Here is a 23,278-nt window from a genome sequence, read left to right as displayed (position 1 = left end):
AGTTTTGTTTTTGTTTGTTTTTGTTGTAAAGAGTAGTGTATAGTGTGAACTTGGCATGGTGACACAGGTCTGTAATTCAAGTTACTATGGAGGTCGAGGCAGGAGGATGGCAAGTTTGAGGTCAGTCTAGGCAACTTGGTGAGACCCTGTCTCAAAATTAAAATAAGAGTGGCTGGGGATATAGCTCAGTGGTAGAGCACTTGCCTAACATGTGTAAGACCCTCAATTTGATCCCCAGTACTGGAAAAAACAAAAAAGAGTAATTTGAATTTTGAATAGTACTTACCTTCTCATTAGACAACTTATGATATGGAGCAAATATCTTTCCAATACCAGGGTAAATTGAACAGTCATATTCCTTTCCAAGTTTGGATCAACTTCCAACATTTTAACCTTTGTACTTTCAATGTCATGAAATATTGCTGAGAATTCCTTTAATGTGAAATTTTATGCAGGTGTCATTTCCTCTGGGACACTATCATCCTTTTCAACAACTTTGTTTTTATGTGAATCGGTTTACCTTCACTAAGTTCCTGTGGTTGCATAGTCAAATCTCTGCAAAGGATGCAATGTCAGCATTTCTCAGTCAGCTCCTTTGATTCCATTTGCTTTCAATTAGAACCCTGTGGAAGTGACTTTATCTTGTTTTTATATTATCAGGCTTTTCAACATTGTTCTTGCCTTCACTTTATGCAGGCCTCAGTCCTTCCTATCTTTGCCTTGCTGTTACCATTTTTCAAATCTACTCATATATATTTCACTTTTATTAGCATTTTCATGTTATGAATGATCATTGAACTTTCATCTTTATAGGGTAATGCCCTCTGTTAGTTTTCCACTTTGTAAAATGTCATGAGTTTGTCTGTCTGGGAGACATGGAAATAGTATATTTTGCTCTCCATGTTTTAACTGAGTAAAAAACATGCAGTACCCAACCTCTAGTGGTCTTTGAAAGAAGTGCTATGATTGATCAGTGATTTTGATGCTGATCTGTTTATTTACATAGTGTTATGGTTTGGATGTGAGGTGTCCGCCAAAAGCTCACATGTGACACAATGCAGGAAGGTTCAGAGAAGAAATAATTGGTTTGTGACAGTCTTAATCCAATCAGCGAATTAATCCCTGATGTAATTAATTGAAGTGGTAGGGTGTGGCTGGAGGAGGTGGGAATTGGGGTGTGGCTATGGGGTATATATTTTGTATCTGGAGAGTGGAGTCTCTCTGCTTCCTGATCACCATGTAAGCTGCTTCCCTCTGCCATACTCCTCTGCCATGAGGTTCAACCTCACCTCGATCCCCATGGAATGTAGCCTGCTTTCTATGGACTAAGACCTCTGAAACCGTGAGCCCTAAATAAACTTTTCCTCCTCTACGATTGTTCTGGTTGGGTCCTTTAGACACAGTAGCAAAGAAGCTGACTAAAACACTGATTGTGTATTGAAGAACCAGTCGCTTTTATAAAATTACAGTTAATATGGAATGATAGCTGAAATTTGAACTATATTGTTGGAGGAGTGGTATCACTTAATTTGAGGTTCTGAAATTTGTGCATACTTTAATTGTGCAAAGTGAGGACTGCTAAGTATAACAGAGGTTAGAGTAGTTTTGCATTATGTAAGTTTTTTTTTATTGTAAACAAATGGGATACATGTTGTTTCTCTGTTTGTACATGGCATAAAGGCATACCATTTGTGTAATCATAAATTTACATAGGGTAATGTTGTTTGATTCATTCTGTTATTTTTTCCCTTCCCCCCCACCCCTCCACACCCTCTTTTTCCCCACATCCTCGCCAACACCTATTGTTGCTTATGTTCTTGATAATCGCCATTCTAATTGGGGTGAGATGAAATCTTAGGGTAGTTTTGATTTGCATTTCTCTTATTACTAGAGATGTTGAACATTTTTTTATATATCTGTTGATTGCTTGTACATCTTCTCATTGTAGAGGTCTTTCACCTCTTTTGTGAGATTGATTCCCAAGTATTTTATTTTTTTCGATGCTATTGTGAATGGGGTAGTTTTCCTAATTTCTCTTTCTGAAGATTCATCACTTACGTATAAAAATGCCTTAGATTTATGTGCATTGATCTTATATCCCACTACTTTACTGAATTCACTTATGAGATCTAAAAGTTTTCTGGTAGAATTTCCTGGTTCCTCTAAGTATATAATTATATCATCAGCAAATAGGGATAGTTTGAGTTCTTCTTTTCCTATTCGTATCCCTTTAATTTCTTTGGTCTGTCTAATTGCTCTGGCTAGAGTTTCAAGGATGATATTGAAAAGAAGTGGTGAAAGAGGGCATCCCTGCCTTGTTCCAGTTTTTAGGGGGAATGCTTTCAGTTTTTCACCATTTAGAATGATATTAGCCATGGGCTTAGCATAGATGGCCTTTACAATGTTAAGGAATGTTCCCACTATCCCTATTTTTTCTAGTGTTTTGAGCATGAAGGGGTGCTGTATTTTATCAAATGCTTTTTCTACATCTATTGAAATAATCATGTGATTCTTGACTTTAAGTCTATTGATATGGTGAATTACATTTATTGATTTCCTGATGTTGAACTAACCTTGCATCCCTGGGATGAAACCCACTTGATCATGGTGCACTATCTTTTTAATGTGTTTTTGTATGCGATTTGCTAAACTTTTGTTGAGAATTTTTGCGTCGATGTTCATTAAGGATATTGGTCTGAAATTTTCTTTCCTCGATGTGTCTCTGTCTGGTTTAGGTATCAGGGTAATATTGGCTTCATAGAATGAGTTTGGGAGGGTTCCCTCCTCTTCTATTTTATGGAATACTTTGAGAAGTATTGGAATGAGCTCTTTTTTAAAGGTTTTGTAGAACTCGGCTGAGAACCCATCTGGTCCTGGACTTTTCTTTGTTGGTAGGATTTTGATGACTTCTCTATTTCATTACTTGAGATTGGTCTCCTTAAATTGTGTATGTCCTCCTTGTTCAGTTTAGGCAATTCATATGTCTCTATAAAACCTGTTGATGTCTTCAAAATTTTCTATTTTGTTGGAGTATAGATTTTCAAAATAGCTACTAATTATGTTTTGTATTTCAGTCGTGTCTGTTTTGATATTTCCTTGTTCATTCCGAATTTTAGTGATTTGGGTTTTCGCTCATCTTCTCTTTGTTAGTGTGGCTAAGGGTTTATCAATTTTGTTTATTTTTTCGAAGAACCAACTATTTATTTTGTCAATTTTTTGTATTGTTTCTTTTGTTTCAATTTTGTTGATTTCAGCTCTGAGTTTAACTATTTCCTGTCTTCTACTACTTTTGGCGTTGGTCTGTTCTTCTTTTTCTAGGGCTTTGAGCTGTAGTGTTAAGTCGTTTATTTGTTGAGTTTTACTTCTTTTATTAAATGTGCTCCATGAAATAAATCTTCCTCTAAGTACTGCTTTCATAGTGTCCCAGAGATTTTGATATGATGTTTCTTTGTTCTCATTTACCTCTAAGAATTTTTTAATTTCCTTCCTAATATCTTCTGTTATCCATTCATCATATAATAGCATATTGTTTAATCTCCAGGTGTTGGAGTAGTTTCTGTTTTTTACTCTTTCATTTATTTCTATCTTCAATCCATTATGATCTGATAGAATACAAGGTAGTGTCTCTATCTTCTTGTATTTGCTAACATTAGCTTTGTGGCATAATATATGGTCTATTTTAGAGAAGGATCCATATGCTGCTGAGAAGAAAGTGTATTCGCTCTTGGTTGGATGGTATATTCTATAAATGTCTGTTAAGTCTAAATTATTGATTGTGTTATTGAGATCTATGGTTTCTTTGTTCAATTTTTGTTTGGAAGATCTGTCCAGTGGTGAGAGAGGCGTGTTAAAATCACCAAGTATTATTGTGTTATGGTCTATTTGGTTTCTAAAATTGAGAAGGATTTGTTTGACATACATGGATGAGCCACTGTTTGGGGCATAGATGTTTATGATTGTTTTATCTTGCTGATTTATGCTTCCCTTAAGCAGTATGAAATGTCCTTCTTTATCCCTTCTGACTAACTTTGGTTTGAAGTCCACATTATCTGAAATGAGGATGGATACTCTATCGGGTCCCCTCTGGCCACAGAGAGAGACACGACAAATGTCTGAAGCTTTGGAAGTTTATTGTGCACAGTTCCTTTCCTACGCTTCTCTTACCCCTAGCTTCTGCGCACTCCCAGCTTCCCTTTTCCCAGCTTCTTCCACTCCCGCGTACTCCCTCCTTCCAGCTCAGCTCCAGCCGCTGCTGCTGCTGCCGCCGCCGCCGCCGCCGCCGCTTCCGCTCCGTCCGTTCCGTTTCCCCTCTCCGTTCCTCAGCTTCTGCTCCCTACTCTCCCACCCACCAGGCTTATATACACTTCAATCAATCAGGGGAGAGTACACGAGATAAACTCGGACAGCTGCAGGCGCAGGATGGGTACACGAGGGGGCATGCTCTAGTCACATTGTTAACTAGCCAATCATTGGAATTCGCTGGTTGTTTACTGTATAGCTGGCCGCTTTTGGCTCAGCGTCAGGCGCCATCTTGACCACGCCCGAGGCTGGGGTTCCCGGGAACCCCCACAGATCCCCCTTCTTTAATATTAAACTAAGGCTCGGGACCGTGTCTGTCTTAGGCTGAGTGGTCAGCATATGTCCTTACCCGTCATCAGAGCCTGCAGAGCATGCTGCAGCTCCTGTCTTAGGTCGGTACACAGCCACCTCCTTCATTACCCGTCTTTGACTACCGATCCAGCATCAAGAGCCATACCAATGGGGGGCTGTCGGCCTTTAGGGCGGTCATGGCCTGATGAAAAATAATTTGATCTCTCTATTGGCTAGCTTGCAGATGCATGCCAAAACGAATGAAGAGAAGAAAGCCAAGGCAGAGGGGCACCACCATAGCTCCTAAGCTTGCCCACTGTTTGACAAATCTATAAACAGAAGAGGAACCGTATAGCCATATTAAATACAGAAACAATATACGTCCCAATGGAGTTACAATACGGGTAACACAAAACAGCTCTCAGGGAATAAACGCATCCCAGTCCCAAAAGTTCTTGCAAGGTATCCACTTGTTCTTATAGAGTCCATTCTCTGATAGAGTCTCTATGGTCTGTAAGGCTGCAGCTGCATTCTCGGCCAAATGATCGTTGTTATGGTTGTGTCAATGCTGCTACTGCAAGGACTGTGATGGCAATGATCACGGCTGTTGCAATGTCAAAGCCTCTCCTGCTTCTTGATAATAGCACTGGCAATTCTATATCTGCAACAGAAACTAGGACTGGTAGGAAGATAGAAATGTGCAAATTGCACGGATGACAAAAGAATCATTCCAGTATTGTGAAAGATAGCACACAGTTAGTGAACAGTTAAGAGGTATTATTAGAAATGTTAGTTGGTAGAAACATAAAAAAGAGGAAATACACAAGCTGACGTAGGAGGAAAAGCAATATCACAGCTAGGGTCAGCAGAACGAGTTGCTCTACTCTGGGTCTGATCTGTAGTATGATTCCAACGGCAAAGTACAGAAATTCCTCCTGTTAAAGCAAAGAAAGGCTAGAAATATCCTTGTCACCAAAAACAGCACGACCTGAAAAATCATCAGTAGAATTGACAGACTTGTAGAGAAATTGGTGAAAAACAAGAAAAGGAAGGATAAAAAATATGTTAGTCAGAAATGAAAAATATGGCCAGGCTAACAATGGCCCATAGGTTCCGGGTTTGCCTTTCCGTCTGAGTTTTTGTTATTGGAGGAAGGCTCAGACTCGCCATTGTGAGGAGGAGCAGCATCACTTGCATGCTGTAAAACTCTGATTAGCCTTTCTGGAATCCAGACTGGAGTCTGTTGATCCTGTGGGAAAACACAAACAGACCCTCGGACCCAACGAAGGACTGGATCCGGTCCTTTCCAACAACCTGTCAGGATATCTTTCCATTTTGCCCATACTTGAGGAGTATTATGGGGATTATAATGTCGATCAGCTGCAGAATGGCCGTCCCTATCCAGAGTTAAGAAATTTAGAATGAAAAGAACTAAATTAAGTTTATCTTTAGGAGACTTGTAGGAGGCTCCTATTCCCCCTTTTTGTTTATTTAAACAATTTTTTAAAGTAAGATGTGCTCTTTCCACAATGCCCTGTCCCTGTGGATTATAGGGGATGCCAGTGACTGATTGGATGTTGAATGTTTGTAAAAACAACCGGAAGCTTTTGGAAGTATAAGCAGGACCATTATCTGTTTTAATAACTTTAGGTATGCCCCAGCCAGCAAATGCTTGTAGGCAGTGTTGAATGACATCTTTTACCTTTTCTCCAGAATGAGCAGAAGCCATAATGACCCCTGAAGCAGTGTCTACTGACACATGTACATACTTAACAGTACCAAATTCAGGAATATGGGTTACATCCATCTGCCAAATATGGCCAGGCAGCAGTCCCCTAGGGTTAACTCCAAAGGATTGCACTGGGATTAAAGGAGCACAATGTTGACAATTTTTTACTATTTGTTGAGCCATACATTTAGATATAGGAAATTTTCTGCTCAAAGTAGTGGAATTTACATGAAATTTTTCATGAAAGAGTTTTGCCTGTTCCTCTATGGAAAAAACAAAAATTGATTTGGTGGCCATATCTACCAAGTCATTAGCATTGGCCAAAGGTCCTGGTAAATTAGAATGAGCTCTAATATGTCCTACATAGAATAGATGTTTACGCTGTAGGATAAGGTTTTGTAGCATTGTAAAATAAGAAGCTACCGTGGACATGGAAGAAATATGGGGTACCGTTTCAAGAAACTGTAAAGCGTTAACGATATATAAGCTATCAGATAGAAGATTGAATGGCTGATTATCTGCTAATTTAAAGGCTAATATTACAGCTGCAAGTTCAGTAACCTGTGCGGAGTTGGGTGGAACTATTATGGTGTGAAGTTGTTTACCGATAAGTACTGCGCCTACTCCATTTTTGGAGCCATCAGTAAAAATGGTTACACAGTCTTTAAGAGGCTGGACACTAGTCACTTTTGGAAAAACTACGGGAGTATTTTTACAGAATTGAATCCAGGGATGTTGGGGATAATGGTTATCGAACTGAGCTGAAGTGGAACAATATAATACTGACCAATCATCATCATTATTAATTAGCCATTTAATTTGCTGAGTGGAATAAGGAGTTATAATAATAGACGGATGGATTCCAAAAACAGTAATGCAAGATTCTATTCCCTTGAATATTACCTGAGCAACAGCTTGGGGATATGATTGCAATGTTTTAGCCGGAGAGCTAGGAAGATTTATACTTTGCAGAGGTCCTCCTTGCCAAACTATGCCAAAAGGGGTATGCTTCTCTGAGATTATGATTAAACTTAATGGTTGAGTAGGATCACAACGATCAACGTAACACTGCTGAAGTCTATTCTCTACTAGCTGTAAGGATATCCGTGCTTCAGGAGTAAGTTTCCTAGGGGAATTCAAGTCAGGATTACCTTTTAATATATCGAATAAAGGTTTTAATTCCCCTGTGGATAATTTTAAATAGGATCTGATCCAGTTAATGTCACCTAAGAGTTTCTGAAAATCGTTCAAGGTATTCAATTGATCTGTCCTGATGGTCAACCTTATTGGTCTGACTGTAGTAGCAGTGAGCCTTGTACCCAGATATTCTTGGATCTCCTCTAATTGTAATTTTTCAGGGGCTATCGTTAGTCCTCTCTTTTTCTAATGCTTGAGTTATAAATTGTAATGCTTCTAACAAAACTTCTTTTTCTGGATGGCAAATAAGTATGTCGTCCATATAGTGATAAATCAACAATCTCTTAAACTTTTGTCTAGTAGTTTTTAATGCTTTATCTACGTATATTTGACATATAGTAGGACTGTTAGCCATACCTTGAGGCAACACAGTCCATTCGAATCTCTGGTCAGGCTGAGTATGATTAAGAGAGGGCAAAGTAAAGGCAAATCTCCAACAATCATTTTTGTGTAAGGGTATAGAGAAAAAGCAATCTTTTAAATCCAGAATAATAGTAGGCCAATTTTTTGGTAGTGCAGTAACAAGAGGGAGTCCACATTGGACGGGTCCCATAGGGTACATTTGTTCGTTTATAGCTCTTAAATCATGTAATAACCTCCATTTTCCTGATTTTTTCTTTGTTAAGAATATTGGAGTATTCCAAGGAGAGGTAGAATGTTGTAAATGACCTGCTTGTACCTGCTCTTGTACTAACTTATGAGCTGCCTCTAGCTTTTCTTTTGTTAGGGGCCACTGTGGAATCCAGCGAGGCTTATCATCTTTCCATATTATAGGGATTGATGGTTTATCAGTGGCCCCTAGGAAAAACCCAATCCATGAGAATCATTTTTTGGTGGAAGTAAAGGCAGTGGTTGGGTAGATCCTTGGCTATGTCTTCCTAATCCTTTTTTATCATCATAATTCATATTTTGTAACATATTTCTTACAGGAGTCCCTTGGTAAATCTGGTCAGTGGTGAGTTTCATATCCATTTGCTGCAGGACGTCTCGTCCCCATAGGCTAATAGGAACATTACAGACATATGGTTGAAATATTCCTGTGTGTCCCTCTGTATCTTTCCACGATAATGAGGAAGCACTTTGATTGGGGCTTTCTGCTACTCCTAAGCCTCTCAAGCTCTGAGCTGCTGTGATCAATGGCCAGTGCTTTGGCCAGACCATTGCACTGATAATACTTTTGTCTGCTCCCGTATCTAATAAACCTGTAAATTCCATATTTCCCACTTTTAATTTTAGGAGGGGCCTCTGTTCCATATCCATAGTAAGGTTTATTAAAGTGGTTCCTGTTGATCCAAAACCTCCTTGTCTTTTATTTGTATTTTCACTGGGCCACAAGGAATGTCGACTGGGCAATATAAGCATTTGTGCAATGCGATCCCCTGGAGAGATGACCGTAATTCCTTTTGGTGAAGAGACCAAGGCTTTTATTTGTCCAGTGAAATCAGGATCAATAACCCCTGGGTGTACTATAAGTCCTTTTAGTGTTGAGGAACCTCTACCTAGTAATAATCCTACACTGTTCTGTGGGATTTTTTCATGCCAATCAGTATCAATCATCTGCACCCCCATATCTGGGGTTAGTATGAGTCTGGAGGTGGCACAGATGTCCAATCCGGCACTTCCTGAGGTGGCTCTGCGCTCCCCTTCTCTGTGGGAGGATACCACCGTCGGGGAACTTGTTGAATTACCCCGTATATTTGTTGCGGGCCCCGGGGAGGGCCCTGTCTCCCGTTTTTTTGAAGTTCAGGATTCGACCCTAGGAAATTATCCTCCCTATCTCTAGTAGGCTGACAGGCACTATTCCGATGACTTCCTCTTCTGCATCTTGGACATAGCCCTGGGGCATAAGGTGTAACAGATTTCACTATAGTTATCTCTTATCCTTTGTTAGGGCATTATCTCCTTGCTGCTGATTTTGTGCATCTATTGAAGCGTATTGGCCTTCTCCTATTAACATTTCTATCGGGAAACCTTGCCACTATGTTTCTGCAAGCAGTTTCAACAGCTATTTCTTGCCACTGAGCTTCCCCAATTAGCCATTGTTCTCCAGATAACACTGCTCTGCATACCTGTTTCCAATAGTCTTAACTGCCTCTTTAAAGTTTTTCTAATGGTTGATGGTATCTCCATTTGCTTCTCAAATACAGGCAGGTTCTACAGATTTTGAAGCTCTTTCTATTAGGCTTAGGTTTCTCCTACCTTTTCCCCTTGTTCTTAAGTTTTCACTACCACTTGGTTATTCCTCACTTCATTCTCTTTAAGCGTTCTTTTCTGTTACTATTAGGCCCTGTTCATGAAGATCCCCCTTGTGGCACACTGAGCAGCTTTTCTTACTTTAGCTGTTTTTTCCTTTAATGGCATCTCATGGTTTTTCCCTGAGGGGTTGCTGCATTCAGACCCTATTGTTGCTAATTTGAATAGCTTTAGTTTTGGCAATTACAATAACAAACAGTGGCCTAGCCGCCAGGAGCAACGAAATTACTGAAGGGAAAACTATCAAGTGCGCATTAAAATTTTTATAGCGGCTTCTCACGTACTACCTAATTGGACCGCTCCAAGTGTGTTTCTACTTTCACTTTAATTAGACCGCGTTCCACGCGCCAGGACCGCTGATGGCGTGTCCCGATACCCCCCCGACCCGCGTTCTACGCGTTAGGATCCCAGTACCCCTCAACCCGCGTTCCACGCGTCAGGACCGCTAATGGCACGTCCCGATACCCGCGTTCCACGCGTCAGGACCCCAATACCTTTCAACCCGCATTCTACGCGTCAGGACTCCTGATACCTTTCAACCGGACCGCACTCCGCGTGTCCCCAGGACCGCCAATGGCGCATCCTGACACCCTTTTTTTTTATAACCGGTTAAACTTGTATACAAAAAAAAATTCTTTCAAATATCTTACCTTGTTTTCTTTTATAAGGCCTTCATCTTCCCGGGTTTCGGCACCAGTTATCGGGTCCCCTCTGGCCGCAGAGAGAGACACGACAAATATCTGAAGCTTTGGAAGTTTATTGTGCACAGTTCCTTTCCTACGCTTCTCTTACCCCTAGCTTCTGCGCACTCCCAGCTTCCCTTTTCCCAGCTTCTTCCACTCCCGCGTACTCCCTCCTTCCAGCTCAGCTCCAGCCGCTGCTGCTGCTGCCGCCGTCGCCGCCGCCGCCGCCGCCACTTCCGCTCCGTCCGTTCCGTTTCCCCTCTCCGTTCCTCAGCTTCTGCTCCCTACTCTCCCACCCACCAGGCTTATATACACTTCAATCAATCAGGGGAGAGTACACGAGATAAACTCGGACAGCTGCAGGCGCAGGATGGGTACACGAGGGGGCATGCTCTAGTCACATCGTTAACTAGCCAATCATTGGAATTCGCTGGTTGTTTACTGTATAGCTGGCCGCTTTTGGCTCAGCGTCAGGCGCCATCTTGACCACCCGAGGCTGGGGTTCCCGGGAGCCCCCACAATACTCCAGCTTTTTTACTGAGTCCATGTGCATGGTATGTTTTTCCCCATCCTTTCACCTTTAGTCTATGGGTATCTCTTTCTATGAGGTGAGTCTCTTGCAGGCAACATATTGTTGGATCTTTCTTTTTAATCCAATCTGCCAGTCTATGTCTTTTGATTGATGAGTTGAGGCCATTAACATTCAGGGTTATTATTGAGATGTGATTTGTATTCCCGGTCATTTGGTTCATTTTTTAAATTTTATTTATTTATTTATTTATTTTTTTGACACACCTTGTTTCCTCCTTTATTTGACAGTTCCTTTAGGATAATTCCTCCCTTTGCTGATTTGCTTCTTTGTTTTTTATCTCTTCCTCATGGAATATTTTGCTGAGAATGTTCTGTAATGCTGGCTTTCTTTTTGTAAATTCTTTTAGCTTTTGTTTATCTTGGAATGATTTTATTTCATTGTCAAATTTGAAGGTAAGTTTTGCTGGGTATAAGATTCTTGGTTGGCATCCATTTTCTTTCAGAGCTTGAAAAATGTTGTTCCAGGCCCTTCTAGCTTTTAGGGTCTGGATTGAAAAATCTGCTAATATCCGTATTGGTTTCCCCCTGAATGTAATTTGGTTCTTTTCTCTCACAGCCCTTAAAGTTCTGTCTTTATTTTGTATGTTAGTTATTTTCATTATAATGTGCCTTGGTGTGGGTCTGTTGTAATTTTGTGTATTTGGAGTCCTAAAAGCCTCTTGGACTTGATTTTCCATTTCATTCTTCAGTTTTGGAAAATTTTCTGATATTATTTCATTGAATAGATTGTTCATTCCTTTGGTTTGTTTCTCTAAGCCTTCCTCAATCCCAAAAATTCTCAAATTTGGCCTTTTCATGATATCCCATAGTTCTTGGAGATTCTGTTCATGATTTCTTACCATCTTCTCTGTTTGTTCAACTTTGTTTTCAAGGTTAAATATTTTGTCCTCAATATCTGAGTTTCTGTCTTCCAGGTGTTCTATCCTCTTGGTTATGCTTTCTATGGAGTTCTTAATTTGGTTTATTGTTTCCTTCATTTCAAGGATTTCTGTTTGTTTTTTTTTTCAATATCTCTAACTCTTTATTGAAATGATCTTTTGCTTCCTGTATTTGCTCTTTTAACTGTCAATTGATGCTATCATTCAATGCCTGCATTTGCTCTTTCATCTCATCATTCAATGCCTGCATTTGCTCTTTCATCTCATCATTCAATGCCTGCATTTGCTCTTTCATCTCATCGTTTGCTTCTCTGATCATTTTAATTATGTACATTCTGAACTCCCTTTCTGTCATTTCTTCTTCCATGCTGACGATGGATTTTATTGATGTAACATCTAGATTTGTTTGGGACATTTTCTTCCCTTGTTTTCTCATATTGTTCAGGAATCAGTGGGTCATTAAGATATTGCAGATTTCCTCTATTGACTTATAATGTCCCTGAAGATTGCTAGTATATCCCCTCTTATCCTTCAGTAGCCTGCAGTCTTGGAGGAAGTTGATAATGCGGTACTCCACAAGGAAGCTGCCTCTCTAGGGTTGGTGACCCTCAGGTGGGGTATATTCCCTGATAGTGGGCAGAGGTGCCTCCACTTGTTGACCAATGGTCATCCAATGGGGAACTAGGCTGCGGGCTGAGGCAAGGCCTGTTTGAGCCTGTGTCTCTGGTTTTACCGTCCTTGTGGGAAAACCTCACCCGGCAAGGAAGACTCACCCGGTGGGGAGGTCTCGCTGGTCAGTTCCCCTCCTAGAGGTTCCCCTCAATCTACAACTACTGCCTGGGCTGGGTTGTCTTCCTCTGCAACGTTCCCAGGGGCCCGGACCTACCTCCTGGGCGTGGGAGCCTCACCCTTCGCAGACGAGTCTCCTTAGGCTGCGTCTCCTCAGAGAATCTGCCTGCAGTCCTGGAACCTTTGCTCCGCCCCTAGGCGTGTCTCTGTGTAGCTCTTCCACCAAGAAGCCGGTCCTGGGACCTTGCTCTGCACCTAATTGCCTGGCTGTGCGGCCCCTCCTTTCAGCCGCCACCTGGAGCCCCGTACAATAGCTCCGAGACCCAGAGATGCACCACACACCTCTTCCTCCAGACAGCTGCCCGGTTTCCGACGCAGTCCCTAGGAGTCCAAGCAATTCACTTCGCGTCTCCTCCTCCTGCCAACCGCCCGTAGCCCTAGGCAGTCACTCCGAGTCCAAGTGACCCGCCCTGTTCCTCCTCTTCCTCGGGGTAGCCCCCCCGGGTGTTCAGGAGTGGTCGCTCGGAGACCAAGCGACCCACCCTGCTCCTCTTCCAGGCAGGCCACCGGTGTTCAGGAGAGGTCGCTTTGAGTCCAAACAACTCACCACTCGCGTCCTCCTCTGGCAACGGCCTGTGGCTCTGATGCAGTCACTCCTAGACCTCGCGACCCGCCACGTTCCTCCTCTTCCTCTGGGCAACCCCCCCGGTGTTCAGAAGCAGTCGTTCTGGGTCTAAACAGCTCGCCACTCAGCTCCTCCTCAGGCAGCCGCCTGGAGCACCAGTGGTTGCTCCGAGTCCAAGCGCTGTGCTGAGCCGCCTCCTCTACGATGATCCCAGTTGTCTGTGTTTACCACTCCAGCGGGGGGAGGGGCGTCTCGCCGAGCAACTGTACTTCACAAAGTTCCCTGTGTTCCAGGGCTACCGCCCCATCCAGGACGCCTCCCAAACGGGAGAGACTCCCCCGGCGGCTTTGAGTTGGTCCCAAGTCTCTCACTATCTCCTCTTTTGAATCCTGCGTCGTGGAGCAACATGAAATGCAGCCACCCTCTAGTCTGCCATCTTGAAAACCCCCTGTAAGTTTTGATCAACAATTTTATGATGTGCAGAAAGTAAAGCAATGTGATGTTTTTACATTTCCTTTAACATCTTAGTACATGTGATACATTTTGTGGTGTTTAAATTATACCAAAAATTATACTTTTAATTATTTTCCTCCAATCTAGTGGCACTTAAAAAATGGTCAAATTGGAAAGGAACACAGAAGTTAACAAGGTTTCCTTCTGAGAAAAATTCTGTGATAGATAATGCTGTATTTTCTTCATGTTATTATAGTGTTATATCACTTTTAAAAGTAGGTGAAGAATTCAACACACTCAGTACTCCCATTTCATAGAATAGAGAAATGAGATTTAGAGAAGATTGAAAGTTTATTAACATTGTAAATCTGCCCAAAAAGTTTTGGTGGTGTTTGGCAGTTGTTTGGCTTATATAAAAGTCTACTTTTGGCACTGTATTTGCAAAGCAATCATTTTATAGTTTGCAGTTTTTGAAACTTCCTCCTCTTGCATTTTTACAATATTTAAATAGTTTTATAAGATATATAACAATATTAATTCTTTTTTTAAAATTTTTTTTTACCTTACACAAATGGGATACATATTGTTTCTCGGTTTTACATGAAGTAAAGGCATACCATTTGTGCAATCATACATTCACATAGGGTAATAGTGTTTGATTCATTCTGTTATTTTTTCCTTCCCCCCCACCCCTCCCACCCCTCTTTTCCCTCTACACAGTCCCTCCTTCCTCCATTCTTGCCCCCCTTCCATCCCCCACTATGTGTCATCATCTGCTTATCAGCAAGATCATTCATCCTTTGGTTTTTTGAGATTGGCTTATCACACTTAGCATGATATTCTCTAATTTCGTCCATTTGCCTGCAAAATGCCATAATTTTATTATTCTTTATGGCTAAGTAATGTTCCATTGTGTAAATATATATACCACAGTTTCTTTATCCATTCATCAGTTGAAGGGCATCTAGGTTGGTTCCATGATCTGGTTATTGTGAATTGAGCAGCTATGAATATTGATGTGACTGCATCTCTGTAGTATGCTGGGATAGCTGGGTCAAATGGTGGTTCCATTTCAAGTTTTCTAAGGAATCTCCACACTGCTTTCCAGAGTGGCTGCACTAATTTGCAACCCCACCAACAATGTATGAGTGTACCTTTTTCCCCACATCCTCTCCAACACCTATTGTTGCTTGTATTGTTGATAATCGTCATTCTAATTGGGGTGAGATGGAATCTTAGGGTAGTTTTGATTTGCATTTCTCTTATCACTAGAGATGTTGAACATTTTTTCATATATCTGTTGATTGCTTATAGATCTTTTTCTGTGAAGTGTCTGTTCATTTCCTTAGCCCATTTGTTGATTGGGTTATTTGTATTCTTGGTGTAGAGTTTTTTGAGTTCTTTATATATTCTGGAAATTAGTGCTGTATCTGAAGTATGAGTGGCAAAGATTTTCTCCCACTCTATAGGCTCTTTCTTCACATTGCTGATAGTTTCCTTTGCTGAGAGAAAGCTTTTTAGTTTGAATCTATCCCAGTTATTGATTCTTGCTTTTATTTCTTGTGCTATGGGAGTCCTGTTAAGGAAATCTGATCCTAAGTCAACATGTTGAAGTTTTGGACCTACTTTTTCTTCTTTAAGATGAAGGGTCTCTGGTCTGATTCCAAGGTCCTTGATCTATTTTGAGTTGAGTTTTGTGCAGGGTGAGAGATAGGGGTTTAGTTTCATTCTGCTCCATATGAATTTCCAGTCTTCCCAGCACCATTTGTTGAAGAGGCTATCTTTTATCCATTGCATATTTTTGGCACCTTTGTGTAGTATGAAAAATTGTATTTATTTGGGTTTGTGTCTGTGCCCTCTATTCTGTACCATTGATCTACCTGTCTATTTTGGTACCAATACCATGCCATTTTTGTTACTATTGCTTTGTAGTATAGTTGAAGTTCTGGCATTGCGATGCCCCCTGCTTCCCTCTTCCTGCTAAGGATCGCTTTAGCTATTCTGCGTTTCTTATTCTTCCAGATGAATTTCATGAATGATTGCTCTATTTCTGTAAGGTACATCATTGGGATTTTAATTGGAATTGAATTGAATCTGTATAGCACTTTTGGTAGTATGACCATTTTGACAATATTAATTCTGCCTATCCAAGAACATGGGAGATCTTTCCATCTTCTAAGGTTTTTTTTAATTTCTTTCTTTAGTGTTCTGTATTTCTCATTGTAAAGGTCTTTCACATCTTTTGTTAGATTGATTCCCAAGTATTTATTTTTTTCAAAACTATTGTGAATGGGGTAGTTTTCCTAAATTCTCTTTCCGAAGATTCACCACTTATGTATAAAAATGCATTAGATTTATGAGCATTGATCTTATATCCTGCTACTTTACTGAATTCACTTATGAGTTCTTAAAGTTTTCTGGTGGAATTTCCTGGTTCCTCTAAATATATAATCATGTCATCAGCAAATATGAATACTTTGAGTTCTTCTTTTCCTATTCGTATCACTTTAATTTCTTTGGTCTGTCTAATTTCTCTGGCTAGAATTTCAAAGACAATGTTGAATAGAAGCATCCCTTCCTTCTTCCAGTTTTTAGGGGGAATGCTTTCAGTTTTTCATCATTTAGAATGATATTGGCCATAGATGGCCTTTACAATGTTAAGGAATGTTCCCACTATCCCTATTTTTTCTAGTGTTTTGAGCATGAAGAGTTGCTGTGTTTTATCAAATGCTTTTTCTACATCTATCTAAATAATCACGTGATTCTGGACTTTAAGTCTGTTGATATGGTGAATTACATTTATTGATTTCCAAATGTTGAACCAACCTTGCATCCCTGGGATAAAACCCACTTGATCGTGGTGCACTATCTTTTTAATATTTTTGTATGCAATTTGCTAAAATTTGTTGAGAATTTTTGCATCAATATTCATTAAGGATATTGGTCTGAAATTTTCTTTTCTTGATGTGTCTCTGTCTGGTTTAGATATCAGGGTGATATTGGCTTCATAGAATGAGTTTGGAGGGTTCCCTCCTCTTCTATTTCATGGAATACTTTGAGAAGTATTGGAATGAGCTCTTCTTTGTAGGTCTTGTAGAACTCGGCTGAGATTCCATCTGGTCCCAAACTTTTCTTTGTTGGTAAGCTTTTGATGACTTCTTCTATTTTATTGCTTGAAATTGATCTATTTAAATTGGGTATGTCCTCCTGGTTCAGTTTAGGTAATTCATCTGTCTCTAGAAACCTCTCGATATCTTCGATATTTTCTATTTTGTTGGAGTATAGATTTTCAAAATAGCTTCTAATTGTGTTTTGTATTTCACTGGTGTCTGTTGTGATATTTCCTTGTTCATTCCAAAGTTTAGTACTTTGAGTTTTCTCTCTCCTTCTCTTTGTTATTGTGGCTAAGGGTTTATCAATTTTGTTTATTTTTTCAAAGAACCAACTATTTATTTTGTCAATTTTTTTGATTGTTTCTTTTGTTTCATTTTCATTGATTTCAGCTCTGAGTTTAACTATTTCCTGTCTTCTACTACTTTTGGTGTTGCTCTGTTCTTCTTTTTCTAGGGCTTTGAGCTGTAGTGTTAGGTTGCTTATTTGTTGATTTTTTTTCTTCTTTTATTGAATGCTCTCCATGAAATAAATTTTCCTCTAAGTAGTGCTTTCATAGTGTCCCAGAGATTTTGATATGATGTAACTTTGTTCTCATTTACCTCTAAGAATTTTTTTATTTCCCTCCTGATGTCTTTTGTTATTCATTCATCATACAATAGCATATTATTTAATCTCCAGGTGTTGGAGTAGTTTCTGTTTTTTACTCTTTCATTTATTTCTATCTTCAATCCATTATGATCTGATAGAATACAAGGTAGTGTCTCTATCTTCTTGTATTTGCTAACATTAGCTTTGTGGCATAAAGTATGGTCTCTTTTAGAGAAGGATCCATGTGCTGCTCTTTGTTGGGTGGTATATTCTATATATGTCCATTAAATCTAAATTATTGATTGTGCTATTGAGATCTATGGTTCTTTATTCAATTTTTGTTTGGCAGATCTGTCCAGTGGTGAGAGAGTTGTTAAAATCACCTAGTGTTATTGTGTTGTGGTCTATTTGATTTCTGGAATTGTGAAGGATTTGTTTGACGTACATTGGATGAACCAATGTTTTGGGCACAGATATTTATGATTGTTAGGTCTTGCTGATTTATGCTTCCCTTAAATAGTATGAAATGTCCTCTTTATTCCTTCTGACTAACTTTGGCTTGAAGTCCACATTATCTGGTATGAGATTGGATATTCCGGCTTTTTCGCTGAGTCCATGTGCATGGTATGTTTTTTCCCATCCTTTCACCTTTAGTCTATGGGTATCTCTTTGTATGAGGTGAGTCTCTTGCAGGCAGCATATTGTTGGATCTTTCTTTTTAATCCAATCTGCCTGTCTATTTCTTTTGATTGATGAGTTCAGACCATTAACATTCAGGGTTATTATTGAGATATGATTTGTATTCCTGGTCATTTGGCTCATTTTTGTTTTTTGACACGACTTGATTTTTCCTTTATTTGGATATTCCTTTAGGATAGTTCCTCCCTTTGCTGATTTGCATCATTGTTTTTCATCTCTTCTTCATGGAATATTTTGCTGAGAATGTTCTGTAATGCCGGCTTTCTTTTTGTAAATTCTTTTAGCTTTTGTTTATCATGGAAGGATTTTATTTCGTCATCAAATCTGAAGGTAAGTTTTGCTGGGTATAAGATTCTAGTTTGACATCCGTTTTCTTTCAGGGTTTGAAAAATGTTGTTCCAGGCCCTTCTAGCTTTTAGGGTCTGGAATGAAAAATCTGCTGATATCCTTATTGGTTTCCCCCTGAATGTAATTTGATTCTTTTCTCTTGCATCCTTTAAAATTATGTCTTTATTTTGTGTGTTAGGTATTTTCATTATAATGTGCCTTGGTGTGGGTCTGTTGTAATTTTGTGTATTTGGAGTCCTTTAAGCTTCTTGTACTTGATTTTCCATTTCATTCTTCAGATTTGGGAAATTTTCTGATTTTTTTCTGTTCTGGTTATTTTCTATTTCTATAATCTATTCAATTATTTCATTGAATAGATTGTTCATTCCTTTAGTTTGTTTCTCTGTGCCTTCCTCAATCCCAAAAATTCTTAAATTTGGCCTTTTCATGGTATCCCCTAATTCTTGATTCATGATTTCTTACCATCTTCTCTGGTCAACTTTGTTTTCAGTATTAAATATTTTTTCTTCAATGTCTGAGGTTCTGTCTTCCAGGTGTTCTATCCTATTGGTTATGCTTTCTATGGAGTTTTTAATTTGGTTTATTGTTTCCTTCATTTCAAGGATTTCTGTTTGGCTTTCTTTCAGTATTTCTAACTCTTTATTGAAATGATCTTTTGCTTCCTGTATTTGCTCTTTTAACTGTTGGTTGGTATGATCATTCAATGCCTGCATTTGCTCTTTCATCTCATCGTTTGCTTCTCTGATCATTTTAATTATGTACGTTCTGAACTCCCTTTCTGACATTTCTTCTGCCATGCTGTCATTGGATTTTATTTATTGATGTAGCATCTAGTTTTGTTTGGGACATTTTCTTCCCTTGTTTTCTCATATTGGTCAGGTATCAGCAGAATGCTGAGATTTTGCAGATTTCCTCTATTAACTTATAGTGTCCCTGTAGAATTCCAGTGTATCACCTCCTAGCTTTTAGTAGCCTGAAGTCTTGGAGGAACTTGGTAATGTAGTGCTCCACAAGGAAGCTGCCCCTCTAGGGGTGGTGACGTCAGGTGGGGTATATTCCCTCCTGGTGTCCAGAGGTGCCTCCACTTGTTGACCGATGGTCAACCAAAGGGGAACTAAACTGCGGCCTGAGGCATGGCTGGTTTGGGCCTGTGAATCTGGTTCTACCAACCTGGTGGGAAAACTCGCCTGGCAGGGAAGACTCACCCAGTGGGGATGTCTTGCTGGTCAGCTCCGCTCCTAGAAGTTCCCCTGGATCCAGAACTACCGCCTGGGCTCAGCAGCCCTCCTCTGCAAGGTTCCCAGGGGTCCGGACCTACCTCCTGTGCCAGGGAGCCTTGCCCTGCGCCCAAGTGTCTCTCTTGGCGGCTCCTCCTCCGAGAAGCCACCGAGGGTCCCAGGGCTGTCGCTCCGAGTCCAAATGTCCTGCTGGGCAGCTCCTCTTCCAAGAAGCCGCTGTGGGTCCTGGGGCCTTCACTCCACGCCCAAGCATCTGGCTGGGCAACCGTCCTCTACAGCGCTCCCGGTTGTCCGAGTTTACTGCTCCAGCAGTTTGGGGGTCTCATTGGGCAACTCTATTTCACAAAGTTCCCTGTTTTCTGGGACTACCGCCTCTTCCGGGGCACCTCCCCAATGGGAGAGATTCACGTGGTGGCTCTGAGTTGGTTCCAAGTCTCTCAATACCTCATCTTCTTGAATCCTGAGTCCTGGTGTGATGTGAAATGCAGTCACCCTCTAGTCCGCCATCTTGAAAACGCCCCAACAATATTAATTCTTAAAATGCCCATACTACCCCAAGTGATCTATAGATTCATTGTAATCCGTATCAAAATTTCAGTGGTGCTTTGCATAGAATTAGATAATACAGTCCTAAAATTCATATGAAACTATGAAAGACCCTGAATATCCAAAGCAATTTGGAGCAAAAAGAACATAAAAAGGCCTCATGCTACTTGATCTCAAAATCAACTAAAAAGCTATAGTAATCAATCCAGCACAGTACTTGCACAAATAAGTACTTGCATAGGTCAATAAAACAGAGCCGAGGAATAAATCCACACTTACGGTCAGCTATCTTTGACAAAGTTGCCAAGAGCACACATTAGGAAAGGACATTCTCTTCAAGAAATGGTAGAGGTAAAATTGTATAGCCACATGCAGAAGAATCAAAATAGATTCTATCTCACCCCTATACAAAATTTAACTCAGAATGGATTAAAGACTTAAATGTAGACCTGAAACTGTAAACTGTAAGAGGAAAACTTGGGGGGAAAGTTTCTTGACATTATTCTGAACTTTGATTTATTAGAAATCACCCCCAAATACAGGCAATAAAACCTAAAATACACAAATGGGATTGTATCAAACTAAAATGCCTATGCACACAAAAGGAAACAACCAGAGGAGACAACCTATAGAATGGGAAAATTTATTTGTAAACCACACATATGATAAGGGGTTAATATCCAAAATACAAGCAACTCAACCCAATAGCAAGAAAACAATTAACTTGATTCAAAAATGGACAAAGAAACTGAATAATCATTTCCCAAAGAAGACATAAAAATAGCTAACATGTATATAAAAAAATGCTCAATCACACTAATCATTAGGGGAAAGCAAATTAAAACTATGATGAGATATTACCTCCTACCTGTTAGGATGGATACTGTCATGAAAACAAAAGGTAAGTGTTGATGAGGATAGGCAGAAAGGGCAAGGGATGAGGAGAAAAGGAAACTCTCATTAATTTTTGTTGAGAATGTGAATGGGTATGGTCACTATAGGAAACAGTATGTTGGTTCCTCAGAGGTTAAAAATAATCATACCATATGATCCAGCACTTCCCCTTTTGGCTATATATTCAAAGGACATGAAATCAGTTTGCCAAGGAGACATCAGTACTCCCATGTCCACTGCTGCATGTTTTACAATGGTCAGTACATAGAATCAACCTAAATATTTATCAATGGATAAATGGATAAAGAAAATATTGTGACTATACCATGGAATGCTATTCAGCCACGGGAGGAAAAAAATCCTGCCATTTGTGACAACATGAAAGAATCTAGAGTGTATTATGCTAAGTGAAATAAGCCAGACAGGGAGAGACAATTACTGCAAGATCTCACTAAGATGTAGAATCTAAAACTAGTCAAACCCATAGAAATACAGAGTAGAATGTGGTTACTGGGATGGGGACTGGAGTGTGTGTGTGTGTGTGTGTGTGTGTGTGTGTGTGTAGATAGGTAAAAGGACACAAAATTTCTATTAGACATGATGAACAAATTTTGTTGAACAATATGGTAACTGTAATGTTAACAACATAGTGTGTACTAAAAATTGCTGAGAAAGTAGATTGTGCATGTTCTTACCACAAAAAGTGGTAATAAGTTTGATTTAGCCATTCTATAAAATTGTATACATGTTTCAAAACATTGTGGACTGTGAATGTAGCTCAGTGGTACAGAACTTGTGTAGCATGAATAAGGCCCTGGGTTCTAATCCCCAGCTCCGTCAAAAAACAAAAAATCATATTGTACACCACATATACATGTAATTTTCATCTCTCAATTTAAAAAAAAGATTTAAAAGTTATTTTATAAACTATGTAATTTCTCAGGGATCTCTAACTGTGTTAGATTTAATTTATCTTAATAAAATCAAATTTTTATCTAGAAATTTTACCCCTCTAAGAGAACCTTCTTTTTTGGTGACTTTATTTATTTCCCACTAGATGGCACTGGCTATCCATCTGTACTAGAGACTAAATTGAATTCTGTGTTCATTTCAGAGTAAGAAGCAATCAAAGGGACCATAGCAAATTCTGGATGCTCTGAGCAAGGGCAGTTTTCTACCTCGCTGAAAAGTCTCTCTCTCTATATCTACATGCATACATACACACAGAATAATAGTGGTGAACATTTATTACATTAAGCATTTATTATGTCAGGCAGTTTATTAACTCTTTGAGTCCTCACAATAATCCTGTGGAGTTGAAGTAATGTAAAATTTTCTGATGTGGTATTTGAGGTACAGAAAGGTTAGGTAACTTCCCTCAAGGTCAGAGAGCTTTTGAGTAATTGACCTGGAATTTGAATCCATGCAGACTGATCCACATGCTAATACTCTTAGCCCTCTCTGGTGCCCTTACCAGTTTAACAGTATTAACAAGTCAGTAAGATGATTGTTTGAAATGTATGTGTTCCTGTTATGCCTTATAATGTTCTGAGAGAGACAGTCTAATGTAACATGTTTTTAAAAGGCACACTCTAGAGACCCATGGCCTGGGTTTGGATCTAGGTTCTACCACTTACGAAAAGATAATATTGGAATATTGGTCAGTTTACTTCACTTCTCTGTGTCTTAATCTCCCTATATATAAAATAAAGAAGATAATTCCTACAATAAGGATTTTTGAGGATTAAATAAAATAATCAATATAAAGAAATATCTGTTAATGTAATAATAAAAATGGATTCCTGGTTATTTCATCATAGAAATCTGAGATTATTTTTCACAATTAGGGTGAAGTCTTGAATAAAAGAAATTCCAAACTAGAATTATAATTCTAATGCTTAGAAGACAAATTTGCATAAGGATTAAACAGAATGTGTAAGCAGTTTTCATGGACTTTATGAGGGTAAAAGCAAAGAAATGAGATAGAACAATGTCCTGCTTAACAGTACTAGGTCTGTCACAGGCTAAGCTCCTATCTGTGTTTGGAAGCTGTGCAACTTTAG

General features: G+C 39.6%; 1 protein-coding gene across 1 annotated transcript in view; it reads left to right on the top strand.

Annotated features, from left to right (window-relative positions):
• Positions 1-23,278, top strand: part of Mthfd2l (methylenetetrahydrofolate dehydrogenase (NADP+ dependent) 2 like) — a 154,103-nt gene that overhangs the window by 17,554 nt on the left and 113,271 nt on the right. The gene's annotated exons all lie outside the window — the stretch shown is intronic.

This window comes from Sciurus carolinensis, chromosome 10 (genome assembly GCF_902686445.1).
Source record: "Sciurus carolinensis chromosome 10, mSciCar1.2, whole genome shotgun sequence".
In the NCBI taxonomy this organism is placed as follows: Eukaryota; Metazoa; Chordata; class Mammalia; order Rodentia; family Sciuridae; genus Sciurus; species Sciurus carolinensis.
This window is presented reverse-complemented; position numbering and strand designations above follow the sequence as displayed.